This window comes from Lampetra fluviatilis, chromosome 3 (assembly GCF_964198595.1).
Source record: "Lampetra fluviatilis chromosome 3, kcLamFluv1.1, whole genome shotgun sequence".
Classification (NCBI taxonomy): Eukaryota; Metazoa; Chordata; class Hyperoartia; order Petromyzontiformes; family Petromyzontidae; genus Lampetra; species Lampetra fluviatilis.
Genome location: NC_136277.1, coordinates 21,647,232 through 21,655,464, shown reverse-complemented (window position 1 = coordinate 21,655,464; position 8,233 = coordinate 21,647,232).

Sequence of the window (8,233 nt, the reverse complement as noted above, 5' to 3'; positions counted from 1 at the left end):
GTCCTGGCGCATCTATGTCACCTCGTTACGCCAAGGACGACGATGGAACGAGATGGTGCTCCACGGGCCGCCACGTTGCCTGCCCTGCCGCCGCCATTGGCCACGCGGCAAGAAGACGCCATCTTGCGCGCTCCGCGGCGCCAAACCGCCATCTTGGCCACGCCGCGGGCCGACGCCATTTTGAATTTGCCTCCAGAACAACGATCATTGGAAGACGGCGTAAAGAGGAGTCGGAGTCGCCACCTTACTACAGTTAAGGAATTCTCTATCGGGGGCGATTGGAGCGCTTTCGCCTGCCGATTTTTGGCGGCGGTTCGTTCAGCAAGATGGACCGATGCGGATGCCTTGGAAGTGTTGCCGACTCTACTGGACGACGAATCTGTTCGATTTTTCCGTTCCATAACGGCCGATAAGAAGAAGACTTTATGTGGAGTTTTTGAGGAAATGGCCGACGCCTATGAGCCACCTGACGACGCGCATCGGCGATTCGCTCAACGACAACGAGCACCCGAAGAATCGCCCGTGGCGTTCAGGGGTGCGGTGTTGGAGCTGGCCATGGCAGCATATCCTGACACGCCACAGGATCTGCTCGAGCCTCTCATATTGGGAAAAATGCTGGAGCTGTCTCGGGATCTGGGGATCCCCATGCCTGTGTGTGGGCATGAGAAGCTCACGTCCCGGGCGGCAGCAAAGTGTCTGGATGCGCAGTTTAATCTCCGTCGCTGGAAGCAAGTGGCGGCATGGACGGGTGGGCCCGTCAAGGAAGGAGGCGCGATGGGGTGGGACCCCACAAGGGCGATCTATGTGCCGGATGAGCGGGGTCCACAGGAGCTGACGGCTGCCTCCTCTCCATGGTCGGGACGCGGAAGGCCGGGGCCGCGCGCTACGCCATCGGGACGGGGCCGCCGGGATGCAAGACCTGCGCTTCGGCGCAACGAGGCCGATTGCTTCCGCTGCGGCCGTAGGGGCCATTACGCCAAAGATTGCTGGGCCCGCTTCCCGGGTCCGCCGCAGCAGGAGCCCACAACACCGGACAAGCCGACCAAGGAACCTCCGAAACAGGCATGTCGGCACGCACCAGACACTCGGCAAGGCTTTACACCTCACCCACCACCTTTGTTGCGCGATCCTATTGTTGTTGTTAAAGAAAGGCCATCGACGGGGCCTTGTCATTCAGTTACGCAGTGGCGCAAATTGGCACGGAGAGTTGTCGCGGCCGCTACGGGTTCGTCCACTGTACCGGGGTCCATACAAGGTGTGGACGTGCGCATTTTGGTCGACTCGGGAGCGTCTGCGACTATTATATCGGATGTCATTTTCCATCTGTTGGGCATTCCGCCGGGGGCTGTGCGTCCGGTTTATGGGTCTTGCGTCGCTGCGAACGGGGGTAGTATGGGTATCGTGGGCCAGGTGGATGCTAAGATATCTATAGGGGATGTGTCGGCTTCGGGCGTTGTGTTAATATCGAGATCTTTGGCGGTTCCTTGCTTACTAGGCACGGATTTTTTGGCTAAGATGCCCATTTTGATTAAAATCAATGAGAATTGTATTGAATTGCCGGGGGGCCGTCGAATCTCGTTTCTGCCGTCGCCCTGGGGGCGACCTGCTTCGGCCGTACAGGTGCAGGCGCTGTCCGTCGCATCTGTGGACATCCCACCTGGTTCACAGATGCTTATACCCTTGCGGTATCGGAAGCCCCTGCCCAATCGGCTAGGAGCATTAGGGGTCTTGTTGTCACCATCCGCCACGATAACAACGGGATTGGCGTTAGTTGGGGCACAGACCATCGTCCGGCCGGATCAATTACCGGTTTTACAGGTGCTTAATGCGGGGGTGGAAAACATCCGTGTTCCGGCCGGTACGGTTGTGGCACATGCCACTACGGCGTTTGCGACGCACGATTGTCCGCATCGCCGGGGAGTGGTCGCTGGTGTTTCCGAGCCAAGGGGTTCGGATAATCGTTGGATCGCTACCTTATGTGACGAAAATTCTTCCCTGTCCGTGGGGCAACGTGATGCGCTGCGTAAATTGTTGCTGACGTATTCGGATGTGTTCAGCTCCGACGATTTGGATTTGGGACGCACATCGTTGCTTTCCCATCACATTGAGACGGGCGACGCTGCCCCTATTCGGTTAAATTCGCATCGGATGAGTCCAGCGGAGCGAGAACACGTTCGGGGGGCGGTGGAAGACATGTTGGCTGCGGACATTATATCGCCATCTAACAGCCCATGGGGCGCTCCTGTGGTCTTGGTTAAGAAAAAGGATGGCAACTTGCGATTTTGTGTCGATTTCCGGAAATTGAATAAGATATCGGTGGCAGATGCGTACCCCCTGCCGCGTATGGACGACTCCCTTGACGCATTGTCGGGGGCTAAGTTCTTTTCCACACTGGACCTCTCTTCGGGATTTTGGCAGCTTCCCCTTGACGAGTCCTCACGGGAGAAAACCGCATTCCGTACGCCGCAGGGGTTATTTCAATTCAACTGCCTCCCGATGGGATTGAATGCGGCCCCTGCTACATTTCAAAGATTGATGGAGCTCGTTTTGACGGGGTTGCAGTGGGAGACGTGTCTTATATATTTGGACGATATTATTGTGTTCAGCCGCACATTTGAGGAACATTTAACGCGGCTGGAGACAGTGTTCACGAGGATGCGCTCTGCCAATTTGAAATTCAAACCAAAGAAATGCCACCTACTGCAACGGTCCGTCCGTTATTTGGGGCACATTGTGAGTGCAGAGGGGGTGTCCACGGATCCGGAAAAGACGGCGTGTGTCCGGGATTGGCCGACTCCGGCCTCTGTGGGGGATGTTCGGCGGTTTTTGGGATTTGCCTCGTATTACCGAAGATTTGTGCCGGGGTTTGCGACGATTGCGAGGCCCTTGCATCTCCTTACGGGTAAAGGACGGAAATTTGTTTGGGGAGAGCCGGAAGAGGCGGCCTTTCGGAGTCTGCGTGATCTATTGGCTACGGCCCCGACATTGGATTATCCCGATTTTGATCGCCCTTTCATTCTTGATACGGACGCGAGTGACACAGGTATTGGGGCGGTATTATCACAGTCTAAAGGGGGCGTAGAGCGCGTCGTGGCGTATGGTAGCCGAGTCTTGTCACCTGCGGAAACACGCTACTGTGTCACTCGTAGAGAACTTTTGGCGGTTGTTTTTTTCCTACGGCAATTTCGACCGTACCTTTACGGTCGTTCTTTTATTGTGCGTACGGATCATGCGGCCTTGCAATATGCACTTAAAATGGACCAGCCATCGGGACAGTGGGCACGTTGGTTGGACACGCTGCAGGAATTTTCCTTCCAAATTCAACATCGGAAGGGAGTGCGCCATGCGAACGCTGACGCACTTTCCAGATTACCAGGGCGCGCCCCTTGTAAATGTGCGTCGGGGACGCATAGGTGTTCGCCGATTCTGAACCCCCCTCAGCCGCTTACGTTGGCCGTCGGGAAGTCGGATACTCCGATGGAACCGGGACCGACTGATGGGGTTTTGAATCTGCCGCGGTCTGTCTGGATTCGGGAACAGATGATGGACGAGTCGTTGTTGTCCATGCGGAAGCGGTCTATGAGGGACAATGGGAGTCCGAGTTCGGCTGTGGGGCCGCGAACCGCTCTCCGAGATGGTCTGCTTATGTGGCAAGAAAGGTTCCAGGAAAGCTGGCGTGTGGTGGTACCAACGTCCTTGCGATTTGAGTTGATTAGAACTCTCCATTGTGACACACTATTGCATTTAGGGGTGCAGAAGACCTTGTTGACGTTACAACGTCATTATTTTTGGCACGGCATGGCGACAGATGTCGTAGGGCACGTGCGCGCGTGCCCTGAATGCGCCCGGCGTAAGCCGCATAAACATCCTTACGTGCCGCCTCTCCAGTCGATTCAGGTGTCTCGAGTCAATGAATTGGTGGCACTGGACATATTGGGACCCTTCCCACCATCGGCGAAGGGAAATAAATATTTGCTGGTAGGGGTTGAGTATCTCTCCCGTTGGCCGATGGCCTGGCCGTTGCCCGATCAGTCGGCCGCGGCCATCACCGACGCCTTTTTGTTTGGGTACATTATGGACAAGGGGGCGCCGGAGAGACTCCTCACGGACCAGGGCCGAAATTTCTCTTCTAAATTATTGGCTGAAGTGTGCGCAGGCCTTGGGACTAAGAAGATACGGACATCTCCATACCATCCGCAGACGGATGGTATGGTTGAGCGGCTGAACAGGACATTGTCTGCCATGCTTTGCCATACTGTGAGTGAACAGCAATCGGATTGGGATCTGCACATCCCCGGAGTGCTTTCGGCGTACAGGATGACGCCCCATGCGGCTACAGGGTATTCGCCGTTTTACCTTATGTATGGTCGGGAAAACGTGCCTCCGGTGGATGTGCAATTGGGTACTGGGGTGAAGGGACCTCGTAAACCACTCCCTGAATACATTCAGGACACGGTTCGCCGGGTTACGGAGGCGCGGGAAAACGCCCGCGTGGCTACGGCCAAAGCCCAGGCCCGGAACGAGCGGTATGCTCGGCGGTCTGAGGGGGAGTGCCCCTGGAAGGTGGGAGACCTGGCCTGGCTCCATTGCCCGCAGGTGCGGCCGGGGACCTCTCCTAAATTGCACAAACCTTGGCATGGTCCTGTGCGCCTCATTGAGGTTCCCAATCCACAGTCGGCGCGCGTTCAGTTTGGTTCTCGCCGTTGGTTTGTTCATACGTCGCGGTTGAAACCATATGTTGCTCCCCTACGTGATGCGTCATCTCCCAATGTTGCCTTGCCGGGGTCTGTTGCTGCTGACTCTGACTCTTCCCCGCCTGCGTCCATTGATCTTGCTAGAGCGCCTGTCGTACCTGTTCCAGACAGGCCGACCGTGACACCGCGGGGGAGGAGTGGGCCTGTTCGGAGGGCGCCTGCCAGGGCTGCGGGACCTTCAAGCCCGGCGACCCTTCCGACCCCGCTGCAGGCGCATTCGCGGAATACGACCAAGACTGATTCGTCAGGGACACGAGATGTCGGTGGACTTCCAATCGCAGCAGGGGAATTACACCCTGTCATTTCTCGTGTTCCATCGCGTCCCCGTTCTATAAGTGGGCCGCCGACCGTCCGGGACGGGCCGGCGACCCGCACTCGTTCCAAATCGCTTACGTTTCGTTGATTGTATATTGTTCTTGTTCTTGCCGTCGTATTTATCGCATGCTTTCGTACGTTCGTCGATGGTACTTGTGTGTTGTTCTTGTTGTTATATTGCATGCTTAGTGTCCTTTAAGGGGGAAGGTCGGTTCACCGCATTACGCTTTGGTGTTGTTCAGCCGAGGTCGGCTGGGTTTTTTCTATGGGGGAGGGTGGTGTAATGTGGGCGAAAGCGACCTTCCGGATGTGACGTCACGAGGAGGCGGAGCCAGGTGACGTGGGTGAAAGGTAGGGGGTCCTTAAGCGGGTAAACCGGAAGGAGAAGGCAGTCGGGGTGTGAATGGAAAGGTGTGGGGCCACGCGGGCGTACGAGCCGAGGGGGCACCGTCAGAAGCGGGAGCCAACCCTGGGAACAGTAGGGAGCTACTGGGAGGTGTAAAGCTGCAGATAGAGATAGGCAGTAAGGCTGTGTGTGAGGGGCAGCGGGGTGGCTGCCAAGAGTCGCAGGAGCGACGAGAAGGCGAGACAGCACGAGGCTGTCAGAGCTGCAGCAGGAACAGCCAAGGGAGCTGTGTGAGAGTACAGCAGCGGAGCTGCTGTGGGGCTGCAAGAGCGACAAGAACAGCAGCGGGGCTGCTGATGTGGACTGGAGTGACATCGGAACCAGCACAGAGAGAATAAGAGAGACAGCCGTGTGGGAACGCAGTACGGACCGAATAAAGGACACTGAGCCAGAGATCGTGGTCAAGTCTTTTATTACACATTTGTGACGATTGGTTCAGCTGGAATGAATGTGGAACTCGCCCTTAACGCGCGAGACTGGGGAAGGTCTGTCTGGTAGGGGTGGAATGACTCTAATGACGATGAATTGTCACCGTTCAAGATCGTAATTCAATTAATGAATTATTGATTGTATGAATATTGCAGTGAGGAGTAGCACCGATAGTGGCAGTATGAGTGATGTACAGTTATAACATGCATAATGTAGAAATGTAAACATGGTCGGTTCTTGCACACGCGCTTCGAAGTATGTATTGCGATCTTAAGAATCGATATTAAAGGGTCACTGCGTGGTACATTGGCAGAACCTAATACAATGTGCCTACAGGCATGGGCTAGCTTGCTCACCAACTAATCTATGGTTTTCATATTTCTTGACTGGTAAACCCGAGTTTTTTATTGGTGTTTTCACAAAAATACATCGTATTGAACACTTTTATTGCATTATCCCTTCTGATGATTCTGAGTCCATGCTTGGTGGATATTTAGTTTCATGAGGCTCTGATTGTTGAATTATTGTTTTTTTATATTTTATCATTCGACAAATGCTTAACACATCCCACTCACCGGGCAGGTTGATACCAGGCCCGGCTCCAGCTTCTCCCGGATGTGCGTGGGGGGCCATTGTTAACCGATGTTTGTGGGGGGGTCCCAAATGAAAGTGATTCACATCACTAACCAGAGTGCACTTGGGAGGCTCAAAAGGACATGTGGTGGTGCAGGGCCCACCCCAAACACCCTCCTAGCACCGACCCAGGTTGCCACCCTCTGGGGGGCCTCATGTGCCTGTGCTGCTGGCAGGGATGCAACTGTGTGGAGAGGACAGCTGGTTTGCTTTGGATGCGCTCGTTGCGCCGGCAGCCGGCCGAATTTCTCCCTGCTCAGCGTTAGATTGATTAGCTGGAATCCGACACTGCGGCGCTGGACCTGAGATGTGAAGCATGTGTGACGCGAACCCTCGTGGCGACCTAGCCGCCGCACCCCCAGCACGTTTGCACCAGCCTCATTTCTGGTGTCCACGTGTCGCCCGGGGTCTACGCAGAGGCCGGCCGTCAGGGCCAGAAAGGCCTTTCTCTGCTGGCCTAGAGATTGTCAGAATCAGAAAATTATATTTTTTAAATTTCGATTTAAAGCTTTCGTGACTGCAGGGATTCATCTTCTTGGTTCTTTCGGTAAAGTCACGTAGAAGGGAAGCAATAAAATAATAAAAATAAAACATAATAAAATCATTCTCACGACGTTTCGGCCACAACGCAAACTTCCCTTCTACGTGACTTTACCGAAAGAACCAAGAAGATATATTTTTTAAATTTAATATATATTTTCAATTAATGCTGCATATATTTTGCAAAGTTCGTTCCCATCAGAATATGAACGTCATTTCATTGCTAATCTCGCCCTCAGTTGCGCTGCTTCCAGTGCAGCTCATAAATTGGAGCGTTTATCCAATCGGATTTCCACCTGTGCTGTCTCCGCCTCTCAGGGTGAAAAATCTACCCTGAGGCCTTCAGAATGTTGAGTGAATCCCCTCTGCTGTTGAAGCAAATGGGGACGATGTTGTTGATTGTCATTCTTTAACCAATCAGATTTCGAGTTTGCCATATTGGGCATATTCTTTGACACGCTGGAGCCTTCTAGCTGGCCTAGCCGCCTACGTTAGCATTTTTCGTGTACAGTATTGCATTGCGTATTATTATTATGCAACTGACAAACCACTGGGATTTTGAATGTCTCAGGAAGACTTTTCAGGACAGCAGCTTGTTAAAAAAAGAGAATGATCCAGCAAAAACCAGTACAGGTGGCAACCCTGACTCCAGGCCATGTGTTTCGACATAGGTGTGGCATGTTTAAATTTCATAAAAAATAATATTTACAAACCATTGCCTACGTAGCGCCACTCTGTGCCGATGGTTCACTCAGACCATGACTCACAGAGTAGCCTCTCCCAATAGAGCTTTCATTGACCATGTGAGTGAAACATGAATTTAATATAATTTCAATTTTAAAAGATCTTGTATGTCCATGTTGCTTCACACTGGCACACTGTTGTGGTTTCAGACAACAGACATAACCACAGTATACGAATACAATTGACGCGTTTCATTAATCTGTTATTAAACGAGGTTTCAGACTGATTTTGCAATGCGTTTTAATAGTGTTTATAGTGTGCCAAGGAGAAGACCTTGCTCAACTGCTCATGAGACACAGTCACACCCGTTCCGTTGTACAGTAAAAACAAATCAAAAGTGGTGTTTATATTTTCGATTGTTATTGTAAACGATTGGCCTCTGAGGTGTTGGCTGTGCTTGTCTTACAGATCG